Genomic DNA, 14,011 nt, shown 5'->3' with positions numbered 1-14,011 from the left:
CTCTGCTTGATTGCTGCACTGCTCTCTCTGTCTGACCATTGGATGTTGGTTTAAACGGGGCAGATGTGACATGTTTGATCCCATTGCGTGTCATGAACTCTTTGAACTCAGCACTGGTGAAGCACAGCCCATTGTCACTGACAAGAACGTTAGGCAGGCTGTGCATGGCAAACGTGATCCGCAAGCTTTCAGTGGTGGCAGCGGACATCATCTCACATTCAATCCACTTGGAGTACGCATCTCCAACCACAAGGAACATTTTACCCAAGAACGGGCCTGCATAGTCGACGTGTACCCTAGACCACGGTTTGGAGGGCCAAGACCAAAAACTTAGCAACGCCTCCCTGGGTACATTGCTTAACTGCTAGCATGTATTACATCTGTGAACGCAGGACTCTAAGTCCGCATCGATACCGGGCCACCACATGTGGGATCTGGCTATTGCTTTCGTCATTACAATGCCTGGGTGGGTACTGTGGAGATCACTAATGAAAGTGTCCCTGCCCTTTATTGGCACCACTACTTGATACAGTCTACCTGTATGGACATTTTATCTCTGCGCCGCTGGTACGGCTTTATTTCTTCCTGCATCTCTAACGGAACACTAGACAAACTCCCGAGGAGCACACAGTTTTTTACTAAGGACAATGAGGGATCTGGGCTCATCTAGGTTCTAATCTGTCGGGCGGTAACAGGTGATTGCTCACTCTAGAATGCTTCCATTACCATAACTAAATCTGGGTGCTGTGCCATCTCCACCCCTGTGGTGGGCAATGGCAGCCTACTGAGAGCATCGGCACAGTTTTCTGTGCCTGGTCTGTGGCGGATGGCGTAGTTGTATGCGGACAATGTGGGCGCCCATCTCTGGATGCGGACCGATGCATCTGTATTTATCCCCTTACTTTCAGAAAAGAGGGATCTAAGTGGCTTATGGTCAGTTTCCAATTCAAATTTGAGCCCAAACAGATATTGGTGCATTTTTTGTGCTCCATAAACACATGCTAACACTTCTTTTTCGATCATGCTGTAGGCCCTCTCAGCCTTAGACAGACTCCTGGATGTATAAGTAACCAGTTGCAATTTCCCAGATTCATGAGCTTGATGCAATACACACTCAACATCGTATGACGACGCATCACATGCTAGCACCAAACGCTTACATGCATCATACAGCACAAGCAATTTGGTAGAGTATAACAGCTTTTTAGCTTTTACAACGGGATTTTCTTGGCTTTTACCCCATACCCATTCGTTTTCTTTATGCAGTAAAGCGTGCAGTGGTTCGAACAGTGTTCTGAGACCCGGTAAGAAGATACGAAAGTAGTTCAGGAGTCCTGGAAACGACCGCAGCTCCGTCACGTTCTGTGGCCTCGGTGCGTTGTCGATTGCCTCCATCTACGAATCGGTGGGACTGATGCCGTCCGCCGCAATTCTTCTCCCCAGGAACTCCACTTCGGGCGCCAGGACAACGCACTTCGAGCATTTTAACCTTTGCCCCACGCGATTAAGCCGACTAAGAACCTCCTCCAGGTTCTGCAGATGCTCATCTGTGTTCCGACCTGTAACCAAGATGTTGTCCTGGAAGACCACGGTGCGCGGGACCGAATTCAGTAAGCTTTCCATGTTTCTCTGGAATTCTCTGTCTGATCGAATCCCAAATGGGCATCTGTTGTGAATGAAGAGACCTTTGTGCGTGTTCATGCAGGTGAGGCCGTTCGATGATTCCTCCAGCTCCTGCGTCATGTAGGCCGAGGTCAAGTCCAGCTTCGTGAACGTCTTTCCTCCGCCAGCGTCGCAAAAAGGTTGTCTGCCTTTGGTCGTGGGCATTGATCCTGAAGGGAGAAACATTTGATAGTTACTTTGTAATCACCACAGAATCTGACGGTGCCCTCTCCCTTGAGGACTGGAACAATCGGACTGGTCCGCTCGTTGAATTCGATCAGCAAAATGATGCCCTCTCGTTGCAGCCTGTCCAGCTCGATCTCCACCCTCTCTCTCATCATGTACGGTACTGCTCTCGCTTTGTGATGGATAGGTTGCGCCCCGGTAATTAGGTGGATCAGCACTTTTTCTCCTTGGAACTTCACGATGCCTGGTTCGAACAACGAGGAGAATTTGTTTAAGACCTGGGCAGACGAAATGTCGTCGATGGGCGAGAGCACCCGGATGTCATTCCAGTTCCAGCGTATATTTCCCAGCCAGCTCCTGCCGAGCAGCGTGGGGCCATCGCCCGGTACCACCCAGAGTGGTAACTTGTGTATCACTCCATCGTAGGAGACCTTTACAGTAGCACTGCCGATTACGGGAATCAGTTCATTTGTGTAAGTTCTCAGTTTAGTGCGAATGGGAGTCAGGACTGGCCTTGAGGCCTTGCTGCACCACAATTTATCGAACGTCTTTCTGCTCATAATGGACGGGCTCGCGCCCATGTCTCGCTCCATTGACACCGGGAGTCCATTTAATTCAACCTTCAGCATTATCGGGGGCACTTTGTGGTAAATGTATGCACCCCATATACCTCTACCTCCTCGGTCTGATGCTCTGGTTCGTTGTGATCTGCCGTGGATCTGCCCTCCTCTGCAACATAGTGGTTTGCAGGTTTAGCAGGGTTTGCAGCTTGCCTGCACATTCATTGCAGGTGTCCCATTGTTCCACAGCACTTGCAAACGTATCCTTTGAAGCGGCATGAATGGAAACGATGATCACCCCCGCAGCGCCAACAAGGTGTTAATGGCGTAGCATTCATCACCCTTGATGGTGGACTCTGAGACATCTGCAGACGTACAGCTGCAGGCATGTGAGGTCTGCCCTGTACGTAACGATTTGAAAACAACATTACTTTGTTTACAGTACTTATACAGCACTCGTGTGCTGAGAGATTTGATTGGTATTGTCACTGGTGGCGATGAACGCTTGGGCTATCGCTATGGCTTTACTCAAGGATGGGGTCTCGACTCTCAAAATTAGTTTACGAAGTGTTACTTCATGGCCAGTGCCAAGTACAAAGAAGTCCCTGAGCATGTGCTCCAAATGTCCTTCAAATTCCAAATGCCTGCAAGGTGTCTTTGCTCGATGACATAGCTCACCACTTCCTGGCCTTCAGACCTTTTGCACATGTAGAACCGGAACCTCGCCATCAGAACGCTTTCCTTCAGGTTAAGATGCTCCCGGACCAGTGTGCACATATCAACATACGATTTCTCTGTGCGTTTGGCTGGAGCAAGCAGCTTTTGTATGAGGCCATAAATGGTGCCCCGCAAACAGTGAGGTGAATCGCCCTTCCTTTGGCAGCATTCGCTTCTCCTTCCAGCTCGCTGGCCACGAAGTATTGGTTGAGTCGCTCCACTAAGGTTTCCCAATCATCTCCCTCCGAAAATTTCTCCAGGATGCCCATTGGTCTCTGCATCGTTGCGGTGGGGTTCGTCATCTGTATCTCATCGCCAGTTGTAGTGCATGAATAAAGAGTCTGACCAGATACTGTGAGCTCAAAGTAATTTGTGACTTTAGTCTTTTATTGCAGGTCTCCAGAGTGCTTCTCCAGCCTGTGAGGCCTCCTTAAGTGCAAGTGCTCCCAAGGGATTGTGGGATCCCTTGGGACTCCATGGGATGAGCCCTCTGGTGGTTAAACAAGGTATTTACAGGTTTACATACATAACACTTGTTTACATAAGTTCCATGCAAATTGAAAGGGCTCATTCGGTATTTAAACGTGGAATCTCTCGCAAATTGCCATGAACAACCCTGAAGTGAGAATCATACCCCTGGACCAACGAAACAACTGCTTGACAAGAATGGCGATAAAGTGTAACCATTATAAAAGCATGTTATTGTGTGTGTCTATTCTTTGCTGCAGGAGCACACGAGACTGAATCAGTGACTTTGCTTTTTCGACCTGTCTTCTAAAGTGCCGCACGGTCCCACTCCGACAGTCAATGAGCTGTTGGGACGTTAGTGTATCCAGGCTTTGGGTGGCCACCCCGAGCGCAGCAGAGGGGTTTCTGCATTAGTTCTGGGTGGGGACAGTATTTCCCCTTCTCTCTTCCTCTTGTTCATATCCCTATACTTTTATTTCTCTATTTATTCCCCCTGTCTCAGTTTCTAGTGTTTAAAAGGGAACAAAAGATGAAATGGGTTTCATTGTAGAAATTAATTTCTCTCGCTCAAAGTTAGATGCACTACCGTTGCACCATGAGGCCTAGGCAGCTCGCCGTTGATATTCAGGTTCATATATAAATACATATAAATATATCGACATGTATCATAACTGTTCCCTGGTGGTCGAGGGGTTAAGATCCGGCGCACTAACCTGGAACGATACTCGATCAATTTGTCAAATAAAAATAATTGAGGTCTGTGAGACGATTAGTAATTGCTGTAATCACCATGAATAACCCCATTACTTTCTGTTATGGACCGAGCTTACAGATTCTCTTGTTTCTCCTACCCGTTGCTGGACACGTGTTCCGGGTTTAATTTTGAGTTCGCTGATCGCGGGGAGACGGTAGGAGCCTCTCTGGCCCCACTGTGAGGATGTGGAAGTGAACACGGTGGCTGGGTGATCCGTGACATTTCTGTAAAGGGCAGCGGAGGAGAAGGATTGAGAACTTTCAGTGTGGGACAGATGTTGTTTCAGGTGAACCAACACATTCCCGATCAGCACAGAGTGAGCTCACTGGTCAGCTCCCCTCTGTTGTGTCACGTTTGCCAGAGGTTTCCGTAGTGTAGTGGCTATCACGTTTGCTTTATATGTGAAAGCTCCCTGGTTCAATCCCGGGCGGAAACATTATGTTTAAACTTGCTCTAGTGGAACAATCCGAAGTGAGTTTAGTCTCCTGGAAAATGCTGCCTGACCTGCTGAGATTTCCAGCAATTGCTGTTTTTATTTGCTATTTATTCTCCTGACAAAAGGGCTCCCTTATTCCTTCATTGCTCTTTATTCCACTTCAATAAATAGATTACTTTGAGTGAGAGAAAACGGATCCACCGGGGACCTTTCGCGTGTGAGGCCAACGTGATATCCGCTACACTGCAGCCCATCAAAGGGCGAGAAACCACTGAATATTAAGGATGAGCTCACAAATATCAGGGGCAGTGCAGTCTGGTCAACCTCAAAACCTCCTTTCTTATTCAGCAGAGGCATGAACGGGAGTCAAACACCACAAAGTTTAATTAAAGACAAAAATTCAAATAACACTTCCAAATCTTTTCACTGTAAAATTCTTGCACTTTATTTGAAATCCAACGATGTTGAATATGAAAATGAGCACCGTGGGATTTTATCTTCACGACTGATTCTATTTTCTGTGCATGGTCGGATTAACCGGTGCTGTTAAATTTGACCAAAGTTGCCCCAGATTCCCGGTGTCATCAGCAATGAAGATTTTGAAACAATCCGCGACAAAAATTGTGTAAAATGGGATCTGGTTTAACAGTTAACATGCAAAACACAGAAGAAATGATTGAAGTGTCGACTGTCGCTCAGTCAGCATTTCTTTTATTGTGCAAAAGGTGACATTGGGTTAAGTATTGATGCTTTCCCGTGAAATAAAAACAAAAGTTCAACAAAAAAACGGACGGTGACTGGCAAGTGAGCGCTGCTTCTGACTCCGAGTAGGAATGTGCGGGGATTTTAAAGCCCTTATTTCGAGGAACGTTCATATCGATAAACATCTCATATTCGTTGTGTAGAGCTCGTGGTGCAACGGTAACACATCTCACTCGAGATGAGGACACTGCTATCGAAATCATGTCAGGGTTCCTGACCTTTGGTATAATTCCGGAATCAATATTTTCTTTACTGTGTCTTAATCACCAGACCCTTGCTCCAAGGTCTGCCTCACTGTTTCCTCGGTGTCAGGCAGAGATACGCCTGCTGCCCTCATTTATTTCATGTGACAGGACACAAAAGATCAACATCAACCTGCAGGTGGCCAAACACAGCAGGACCTAGTCAGGATGGCTGAGCGGTCAAAGGTGCTGTGTTTGGATTGCAATTGCATGTGGAGGAGTGGGTTAAAATCCAATGTCTGACACTTTCTGCTTTTAATCATTAAGCGAAACTCATTGTTTGACACCTCGACCAACTCTTCAAAAGTGGCATTCTGCAGTTCACCTGCTCGCTTAACATTTCCGTCTGACCTGGTGCTGAAAGTGGAGATGTTTCCACAGTGTAGCGGTTAACACGTTCGCCTCACACGTGAAAGCTCACCGGGCGGGAATATTTTCTGGAGCTTTCTCCTCATGCATGCTCAGGGGCGAGTTTGTTCTCCTGAGAAAAGTCATGAGATGATAAACATGTAAGGATTCGGAGCCAGAGTAGGCCAATCGGCCCCTCGAGCCTGGTCCACCATTCAAGAAGATCCTGGCAGTTCGTCGACAGCAAGTTTCAACATCTGGGGCGGAGCCAACAGGCGCCTGGCTGCAATCAGCGACAAAAACCCGCATTTGGCAGAAGCCCCGCTCGATCAATTGGGAGAGCAGGAAACTCTTAATCTTAGGGTCGCAGGTTCGAGCCCCGCTTTGGAGCTTTTTGTTAAATGTTATCCTGCATTCACCGGAAAACTTCATTAATTAACCGATGATCTTCATTTGCATAATTAAAGAAATGCTAACTGAATGAGAGTCAATAATTTAATAATTTTGGACAAACAAGTGAAAGACACCTGGTGCTGGTGGGCAATTTTGTTGCCTTTGTCATTGATGCTTGATCTACAAGTCTAGTTATCAAATCGTGTGCTCAACCATCAGTTACCTGTTACACATCAGCGGAGGAGAAATCAGTTTGTTGTCTAATGCTGCCTTTGCCTGCACAATGTGTGCTGAGATTATCTGTGCAATATGCAATCAGCAGGATGAATAAAAGCAACGCTTTTTTAAATGCAGGCACTGCATGTTTTGCACTCAACAAAACTTTGCATTTTCTTTTCATGCCAAATATTTTGCATTAATGCATTGTAATGCCAACGCACTTTTTACCTGGCAATACTGAAGTACAAGCTGTGATGAACAGTGTGAAACAGAAACAGCTACTTGAGAACCCATAGCCTCGACGGTATCTGTGTGAATTGCTTTGCATCGATAATTAGCAGAGCGTAAAGAGGGGAAACTGACCGTGTGGATGAGAAAAGGCCGAGCCAAAATGTAATGTTGGAGATGATCTTGTTTTTGAGAAATGTTTCAAAGAATTTGGCATCGTTGGTTCGATGGTGTAATGGTGAGCACTCTGGACATGAATCCAGCGATCTGAGTTTAAATCTCGGTGGAAACTGAATGCTTGCTGTCCCAGCTGCTAAAAATTTGGGACAAACAAGTGAGAGACACCTGGTGCTGGTGGGCAGTTTTGTTGCCTTTGTCATTGATGCTTGATCTACAAGTCAAGTTGTCAAACCCTGTGCTCTGTGTTAGCACAGTCCCGCATTGCTGAACTCTTTGCTTCAGCATGCAGTCTGAAGTTTGGATTAAATAACAGGAAGATTGAAGTTTGGATGGTAAAGAGACTGTTAGACAATGTGGTGCCTTCAGCCAGTGAGATGAGTAACTGGTCATTGTCTGGATGTTAAATATTTGAGTACCTTGTTAAGGTGGGAATAATGGAAACTCAGGACTAAACGATTTGGTGATGTCTGTATGTTCAGTATTTGAGTGCAACCTTGTTACTATTTAATGACATCTGCAGGTTAAACAAGCAATATTAAGTCTGTCTGTTAAAAGATTCAGAAAGCAGTTAGTCAGGATTGTCTAAATGGAATGAATAAGAGTTCAAAGGCTTTTTCAGTCTAAAGATGAGACATTTATGGACTGTAGAGACACAGACACCAGAGACACTGGACATTCGGAAGGTGTGTGTCTCAGGCAGCCACGGAAATCGAAGCAAGCTGCCTTTGTGAAGTGTTCTCAGTAACTTTCATACCTGGTTTGTTTAGTATGAATGTTTAAATAAAAGACCCGATCCTGCCTTTACTACAACGGAGTGCGTGCGGGTAATTCGACGTTAAAAGCAACGAAGCGAAAAGAGCAAGACAGCCGTTTACAACATTTTGGTGACCCCGACATGATTTTCAGAAGTTCGTTGGCTTATTCGAAGTCCCCGACATGAAGCAGAAAGTTGGCTGAGTTGTTGGAAGAAGTGTTTCCCACACATCAGTTCGAGGGGTGAGCATTCTCTTAGTTGTCGTGATTAAAGGGATCTTCAGTTAGTAATGGGAGGCTCAGGGGATATTCCAGTTGAGCTCCAGCCATTTCTCAATGAGTGGATTAAGTCGAAAGGGGGAACTTATCGGATACGACAGGAAACAATGACAGGAGGATGGAGAGAGACACGGCAGTCCTTAGTGGAGAGTGTCCAGTTAAAAAAGATAAAAGTGATAAAAAGAGAAAAGCGTTCGTGTTGCAGTGTCTCATGCTGGGGATTCAAACGTTAGGAGAGGAGGCTGAGGCTCGAGATAGGGAAGTCTCAGAACTCAGAGAGCAGCTAACAGCAGTGAGTAAAGAAGTAGAGAATTGGTGATTTCACGCACTCGGGGCAGCCAGGACTGTTCTGACACTCGATCAGCATCTTGCTGATGAACAGAAGTGTAAACAAGATTGAGAGAAAGGAATATCTAAGCTGCAGCAGGTGGTGGTATTCGGTTGCCCACGGAGACAGCAATTGATAAAGCTGGGTGGTATTCGGAGGATTCCCCGGGTCTGAGAGTTGAAAAGGGGATTAAGGGACAGGGAGAATGCCCACCGTTCCCATCCACAGCTCCGTTGTCTTCTCTGACTTCGGAGCCTCGAACCCGTGTGGTTCACGTGGCAACGTTAGGATCAGAGGCGGAGCAGTTAGATGCCTCTTCGGTTACTCAGACGCTTAACACCCCACAACATTACACACGACCTTCCGGTAATGTGGAGAGTGGGGGAAGCACGCTCGAGCGGACAAGGCGAGAGCAGGATCATGATTCCTCTACTCCCTATGGAGGTCGTGAAGGGAACACGACCTTAAGTGGTTTTGGGGATACATGGTATGAGCGAGGAGGGGTCAAGTTACAGGACATGAGAGCTATCCTGAGTGAGGTGGGACCTGCACCTCTTCAGGATCTTAATAAGTTTGCCCAGTGGTGGTGTAATATTCTGGGATGGTGGCAGTCTGGGAACATATCAGAGAAACCGAGGGTTCACATGGTTCTGTGAGCTTTTGGGAATCACCGGGGAAAGGTAGTAGGTTTTGAAACAACTTCCAGGTCTCATGCTTGGTAGAATAATAGCTGCAATCTTTGTTACTCACTCGGGCCACAGTTAATAAAGCGGCTTGCATTATTACCAGGGGAAGGACCCAGGAAAGCTGGGGAACGCATATTCCAGTTGTGTAAAAGTTTGGGAAGTAATTGGATTGATATCAGTCATTACGGGGATGGTACACATAGAGAGATCATTTTGACTCTCCTATCCCCGTCAGTAGTTCTGGAAGTAGATGCCTGGGGTGGGGACGAACGTTTTGATAAATGGTTGGCAAGGGTAGAAAGCTTGTATCAGGGAGCTGCAGCAATTTCAGTCATGGAAGAGAGACAGGGGTTACAGCGATGGAAGACAGAAGGGCCTGAGTGGATGAATCCCGCGAGGAGTCACATAAAAGGAGCGGGACCAGGTGTTGGCCGTCAGTTGATAGAGGACAGGGAGAGACTGGCTAAAGAATTAGAAAAGTTAAAAGAAAAGTTGAAGAATCAGGAAAGAGAAGCTGGAGACACAGACAGGAATGATACCTCGGTTTAGTTGCTGAGGTCGGGGGTAGATTCCGCAGGTGAGGGAGGATCCCTATAGGAATGCCGTGCCTCAACCACACATGTCGTTCCTTTAGGACCCTTACTTCAGGATAGGGGTGGCCATACCCTTATCGAGGCTTGTGTGGAAGGGCAGCGGGAAATGGACACAGGGTCTGCCGGACAAATGAAGGTGCTCCTGGAGGAAGGGGATTCCCCTCTTCAGAGACAGTTCCCCAACATCCCAGATACACGAGGAGCAGTTACTGAACAGTCAGAGATGAAAGCAGTGCGAGAAGCTTGTTCAGAAACATTTAAATTGTCTGCAGGAATGGGCTGTCTCAGAACTGATGAGATGTTCAGTGAAAAGCTCAAATGTGGGAGTTACAAACATGATCTTGAAGGATGCGAAATAGAAGTTGGATCGTTGCAAATGTCGAGAGAGTGAATTACAGCAGTTCCGATGGGTGAACTGAGAGAAGGACTGGGTCTCTCGACTGACTATTCAGCATTTCCGTCATCCTTTACTGTATGTTGTTACACTTCTCCCACAAAGCAGAGGAAATTGTTAAAACCTGTGCAGAGGGTAACAGCCTTAGTCGAAGAAACCGACTGTGAGTTTACATTTCTGAATGTAAACAGCATGGAATTCAGTTGGAAACATCAAAAATTGAAAATTTACTTTTCAGTAAAAATGGATATGGTGATCACAGACCAACGGACTTTAAAATGGCATCCTGAGAATCTGAATCTACAACAACCCTACTTTGACCCGAAGCGTGCTGCTATTTGGAAGAAGGAAATACAGAAATGGAATACAACATTGCAACAGCTACAGAGTTTGAATCAAGCAATCGTTGTGGACATTAACCATCACACTGCGGAAATCGAGAACGTTCACACAACTTTGGAGCAGATTGAACATGTAAGCTGGTGGGAGTCATTGTTGGGATGGAGCCTGAACGGCAACAGGTGTGATGAACACCATGATACACCCTGTCCTTATGCTGGTGCTGGTTCAGCTGATCGTGCTGGTCATTTTGATTTACTGCGGATGTCGTGTTGGAAAACAAGGACAACAACTGGACAATGCTGTTGAACGAGCTCGAGCCACCATGCAAATGTATGTTACCCAGATAAGACCTGCAGAGAGGCGAGGAGAAGAAGTGGGGGAATGTGGGAGCACAGTCCCGCATTGCTGAACTCTTTGCTTCAGCATGCAGTCTGAAGTTTGAATTAAAAAACAGGAAGATTGAAGTTTGGATGGAAAGAGACTGTTCGACAATGTGGTGCCTTCAGCCATTGAAATGAGTAACTGGTCATTGTCTGTATGTTAAATATTTGATTGTACCTTTGTTACTATTTAATGACATCTGTAGGTTAAACAAGTAATATTAAGTCTATATGTTAAACAATTCACAAAGCAGTTAGCCGTGATTGTCTAAATGCAAAGAAATAAGAGTATAACGATGAGACTCACACACGCAGACACCAGAGACACTGGACATTCGGAAGGTGTGTGTCTCAAGCAGCCACGGAAATCGAAGCAAGCTGCCTTTGTGAAGTGTTCTCAGTAACTTTCATACTTGGTTTGTTTGGTATGAATGTTTAAATAAAAGACCTGATCCTGCCTTTACAACAACTGAATGTGTGCGGGTAATTCGAGGTTAAAAGCAACGAAGCAAAAAGAGCAAGACAGCCGTTTACAACATTTTGTAACAGATAACTGATGGTTGAGCACACGATTGGATAACTAGACTTGTAGATCAAGCATCAATGACAAAGGCAACAAAACTGCCCACCAGCACCAGGTGTCTTTCACTTGTTTGTCCCAAATTTTCAGCAGCTGGGACAACAAGGAATCAGGTTCCACCGAGATTTGAACTCAGATCCCAGAATGCTCACCATTACACGATGGAACCAACCATGATTAAATATTTCAAACTTTTCTCAAAAACAACAAAATCATCTCCAACAGTACACTTTGGCTCGGCCTTTTCTCATCCACACCATCAGTTTCCTCTCTTTGCTCTCTGCTAATTATCGATGCAGAACAATTCACACAGATGCCATCGAGGCTATGGTTTTACAAGTAGCTGTTTCTGTTTCACACTGTTCATCACAGCTTGTACTTCAGTCTTGCCAGGTAAAAAGTGCGTTGGCATTGCAATGTATGAATGTAAAATGCTTGGCATGGAAAGAAAATGCAAAGTTTTGTCGAGTTAGCGAGTAGGTGACGAGGGTTGGGGTTGATGTGCGTCGCTTTCAATCTTTGAAATTTCACCAAGCAAAGAAACGGTGAATTGAACTGTCCCTGTTAGCATTGTGTTCGCGTTAAATCACAGCAATATCCGCAGGCAGGAGCTGAAAAGGAATTAAAACCGAATACCGGCTTCGGGACAATCAGAATACTTCGTCACAGACAAGGCACCGGAAGGCTGGAAGGTAGATCACACCGGTTGTGGGAGAGCTGGTTGGTGGTGACATGGAAGTGTCTGCAGTGTGAGGGACCAGACTGCTTCCACACATCTACAATGAATGTCCCACCCTTTACTTGGGAAAAGTACAACTGAGAGTGGACACGTTCCATCCCGGTCAGAGCAATCTGAAGCTTTAACTGACTGACACCCTGGTTTGGGATGTCTTGCAGTGTGCAATTGTGTCAGTCTCTGTGGCGCAATGGGTTAGCGCGTTCGCTTGTTAACCGAAAGGTTGGTGGTTCGAGCCCACCCAGGGACGAAGCATTTAACTGTTTTTCCCCGTGGATTCGATGCTGCACGATTCCAGGTTGTCATTGTGCGTTTTGGCTGAGTGAATATATTCCACAAACATTGCCAGCTGTGCTGTTATCCAGTGAGTTCCCACTCCAATATTTTTATGAGCATTCAGTTTGAGTGTATACAGAACTTAACAGAGATATCAGAAAATTTAACAAGGTTGTGGGACATTGTTTTTTGTTAATATTGAACCACTAATATGAATAAATCCATTTCTTCAAATATTTAATTGAACATGTTTTCAAAATGTTTCCGCGCAGTTTTGAACCAGGGACATTTCGCGTGTGAGGTGAGTCTAATAACCACTACATTACGGAAACACTACAGCAATGTTCGGAACATAACCAGAGCTTTAACGTACACAGCTGGCCTGTACTTCAGGACCTAGTTTTATGAGAATAGAGTGATGGTGCTATATTTAGGAAGGCTGTGAGTGCGGCAGGAATTGGTCTAGTGTTTCCCAGACTTTACACATAGGAACAGGAGGTGGCCATTTAGCAGCGAGTGGTTAGGATCTGGAATGCACGGCTTGAAAGGGTGGTGGAGGCAGACTCAATCTTATCTTTCAAACGGGAGCTGGATCAGTGTCTGAATGAAAAACAATTGCAGGGAAAGGGCGTGGGAGTGGGACTCGCTGAGAGTCGGCACGGGCTCGACGGGCCGAATGGCCTTCCGTGCTGTAACCATTCCATGATTCTATAAGTTAGTGGTACATTTCATAGTGTGGGTGGAAGCAGAACATTGCAAAGGGACATGGATTGAGTCGGCAAAACTAGAGGCATCTGATTCAGGAGATTCGGGGGGCGCGGAAATTCGGGAGTTTAATGACTTTGAAAGGAACATTTTTGTTTTGTGCAGTTACGGTCAGAGAAATGTTTGTGAAAATAATTTTTTGAACAGATGAATGCAGCATTTAATCTTCTGCCTTAACACTTCTTCGTGGGTGTCGGGGTCACATTTCTTTTCGAGGTTATTCTTCTCAAAAAGGAGTTTGATGTCGTCCTTCAGACTAGGGGGATCAAGGGCTATGGTGAGAAAGCAGGAATGGGGTATTGAAGTTGCATGTTCAGCCATGAACTCATTGAATGGCGGTGCAGGCTCAAAGGGCCGAATGGCCTACCCCTGCATCTATTTTCTATGTTTTCTCTGTTTCTTGAATTTATATTTCCTTTGGTGTTTCACAATAACCAGACCTTTGCTCTAAAGTCTTTCTCACTATTTGCCCAGTCTCCTGTTGATGTTACCAGCAATGAACATTTTGAACACACTGTGCAAATTGGGACATGCTTTAACAGTTAACGTGGGGCTCGAAGCCCCAAATTCGAGATTAAGATTCTCATGCTCGACCGATTGATCTCACGGGGCTTCTACCAAATAGACGTTTTTGTCGTTGATTGCAGCCAGGCGCCTGTTGGCTCCGCCCCAGATGTATAAACTTGCTGTCAAGGAACTGCCAGGATCTTCTTGAATGGTGGACCAGGCTCGAGGGGCCGAATG

At 45.9% G+C, this 14,011-nt stretch overlaps 2 non-coding genes across 2 annotated transcripts; both read left to right on the top strand.

Annotated features, from left to right (window-relative positions):
- Nucleotides 1–4,710: 4,710 nt before the first annotated feature.
- On the top strand, nucleotides 4,711–4,783 carry trnai-uau (transfer RNA isoleucine (anticodon UAU)). Its single transcript has one exon. It is a non-coding gene; the product is annotated as a tRNA-Ile (tRNA).
- A 7,619-nt stretch (nucleotides 4,784–12,402) lies between these two features.
- On the top strand, nucleotides 12,403–12,476 carry trnan-guu (transfer RNA asparagine (anticodon GUU)). Its single transcript has one exon. It is a non-coding gene; the product is annotated as a tRNA-Asn (tRNA).
- The last annotated feature ends 1,535 nt before the right edge of the window (nucleotides 12,477–14,011 follow it).

Source organism: Pristiophorus japonicus, unplaced genomic scaffold (genome assembly GCF_044704955.1).
Source record: "Pristiophorus japonicus isolate sPriJap1 unplaced genomic scaffold, sPriJap1.hap1 HAP1_SCAFFOLD_58, whole genome shotgun sequence".
In the NCBI taxonomy this organism is placed as follows: Eukaryota; Metazoa; Chordata; class Chondrichthyes; family Pristiophoridae; genus Pristiophorus; species Pristiophorus japonicus.
Note: the sequence above shows the minus strand (reverse complement) of the source record. Positions and strands in the feature narration are given on the sequence as shown.